Raw genomic sequence first — 2967 nt, 5'->3', positions numbered from 1 at the left:
TGCATAAATGTAACACCATTTTTTGTCTACTCATTTACTGATGAGCATTTAGCTTGCTTCCAGCACTTGGCTATTGTAAATTGTGGTGCTATGAACATTGGGGTGCATAGGTTCTTTTGGATTGGTGTTTCAGAGTTCTTAGGGTATAATCCTAGGAGTGGAATTACTGGGTCAAAAGGAAGATCCATTTTTAATTTTTTTAAAATATTTTATTTATTTATTTTCAGAGAGAGGGGAAGCAAAGGAGAGAGGGAGAGAAATATCAATGTGTGGTTGCCTCTCATGTGTCCCCCACTGGGAACTGGCCTGCAACTCAGGCATGTGCCCTGACTGGGAATCGAACCACGATCCTTTGCTTCACAGGCCGTGCTCAATCCACTGAGCTACACCAGCCAGGGGCATTTTTAGTTTTCTTACAAAATTCCATAGTGGTTTCCATAGTGGTTGTACTAGTCTGCAATCCCACCAACAGTGCGCTAGGGTTCCCTTTTGTCTACAACATCTCCAACACTTGTTTGTTGCTTTGTTTATGATGGCCATTCCGACCCATGTAAAGTGGTATCTCATTGTGGTTTTAATTTTCATCTCTCTGACAGCTAGCGATATTGAGCATCTTTTCATGTGTCTCTGGATCCTCTGTATGTCCTCCTTGGAGAAGTATCTGTTCAAATCCTTTGCCCATTTTTTAATTGGGTTGCTTGTATTCTTAGAGTGGAGTTGTGTAAGTTCTTTGTATATTTGGGAGATTAAACCCTTGTCTGAGGTATCATTGGCAAATATGTTTTCCCATAAAACTTGTCCTCTTTTTATTTTAATACTGTTTTCTTTAGCCGTGCAGAAGCTTTTAATTTTGATGAGATCCCATTTGTTTATTCTTTCCGTTATGTCCCTTGCTCTAGGGGACATATCAGTAAAAATGTTGCTGCATGAAATATCTGAGATTTTCCTTCTATATTCTCCTATAGGATTTTAATTGTGTTATGCCTTATGTTTAAGTCTTTTACCCACCTTGAATTTGTTTTTGTGTATGGTGTGAGTTGATGCTCGAGTTTCATTTTTTTGCATGTCCAGTTCTCCCAACACCTTTTTTTGAAGAGGCTATTTTTACTCCATTTTATGTTGCTGCCCCCTCTGTCAAATATTAATTGACCGTAGAGACTTGGGTTTATTTCTGGGCTCTATGTTCTGTTCCAATGGTCCATGTGTCTGTTTTTATGCCAGTTCCAGGCTGTTTTGATTATAGTGGCCTTGTAATACAGTTTGGTATCAGGTATTATAATCCTTCCTACTTTGCTCTTTCTCAAAGTTGCAGCAGTTATTTGAGGTCATTTATGGTTCCATATAAATTTTGAAGTGTTTGTTCTATGTCTGTGAAATATGCCATTAGTACTTTAATAAGCATTGCATTGAATCTGTAAATTGCTTTGCATAGTTGGCACATTTTGATTATGTTAATTCTTTCTATCTATGAACACAGTATATATTTCCATTTGTTTGTGTCTTCCTTGATTTCTTTCTTCAGTGTTGTGTAGTTTTCTGCATATAGGTCTTTTACCTCCTTGGTTAGGTATTTTATTTTTTCTTTTTGCTACATCAAATGGGATTTCTTTTCTTGATTTCTGCTTCTGCCATTTCATTGTTGGTATACAATAATGCCTTTGATTTTTGGATATTGACTTTGTATCCCTCTCTTTTGCCAAATTCATTTATTAGGTTGAGTGGTTTTGGTAGAGTCTATAGGATTTTCTATATACACTATCACATCATCTGTGAACAATGACAGTTTTGTTTCCTCCTTTCCAAATTGGATGCCTTTAATTACTTTTTGTTGTCTGATTGTTGTGGTTAAATCTTCCAATACTATACTGAATAGAAGTGGTAAAAGCTTGTCTTGTTCCTGACCTTAGTGGGAAAGATTTTAGCATTTGCCCATCGAGTATGATGTTGGCTGTAGGTCTCTCATACATGGCCTTTATTATGTTGAGAAATGCTCCCTCTTCGCACTTTGCTGAGTGTTTTTTATCATAAATGGGTGCTGCACCTTGTCAAAAGCTTTTTCTGCATCTATTGATATGATCATGTGATTTTTGTCTTTGCTTTTGTTTATGTGAAGCATTACATTTACTGGTTTGTGAATGTTGAACCATCCTTGCATCCCTGGGATTAATCCCACTTGGTCATGGTGTACAATTTCTTGAATGTATTATTGGATACACTTTGCCAATATTTTTTTGAGGATTTTATCATCTATTTTCATCAGTGATATTGGCCTGAAGTTTTCTTTCTTTGTTGTGTCTTTATCTGGTTTGGGGATTAGGATGATGCTGGCTTCCTGAAAAGAGTTTGACTCACATGAACAAGTATAAAGGACACATGGACAATAACTAAGGTGGGGGGCGGAAATGGGAGGGAGGTGGGGAGCACTGAGGGACAGGGCTGGGAATATAAGACAGAAAACTGTACTTGAACAAGAATTAAATAAAAATTAAAATTAAAAAAAAGAGTTTGGGAGTCTTCCATCATTTTCAATTTTTTTGTAATAGTTTGTGAATAATAGGGGTTAGCTCTTTCTTAAATGCTTGGTAGAATTCTCCTGTGAAACCATCTGGTCCAGGGCTTTTGTGTGTTGGGAGATTTTTATTACTGCTTCAATTTCTTCTGCTGTTATTGGTCTGTTCCAGCTTTCCGCTTCTTCTTCATTGAGTTTTGGAAGATTATATTTATCTAGAAATTTGTCCATTTCACCTAGGTTTTCAAAGATTTTGGCATACACTTCTTCATAGTAGTTTCTTGCAATGCTTTGTATTCCTGTGGTGTCACTTGTAATCTCTCTTCATTCATTTCTGATTGTGTTTATTTGGGTCCTCTCTCTTTTTTTCTTGATAAGCCTGCTTAAGGGCTTTTCAATTTTGTTTATCTTTTCAAAGAGCCAGCTCCTGGATTCATTGATCCTTGGAATTGTGCTTT

This window comes from Sturnira hondurensis, unplaced genomic scaffold (genome assembly GCF_014824575.4).
Source record: "Sturnira hondurensis isolate 20B ecotype Veracruz unplaced genomic scaffold, ASM1482457v3 Scaffold0002840, whole genome shotgun sequence".
In the NCBI taxonomy this organism is placed as follows: domain Eukaryota; kingdom Metazoa; phylum Chordata; class Mammalia; order Chiroptera; family Phyllostomidae; genus Sturnira; species Sturnira hondurensis.
The sequence above is the reverse complement of the archived record's forward strand: the minus strand, read 5'-3'. Positions refer to the sequence as shown.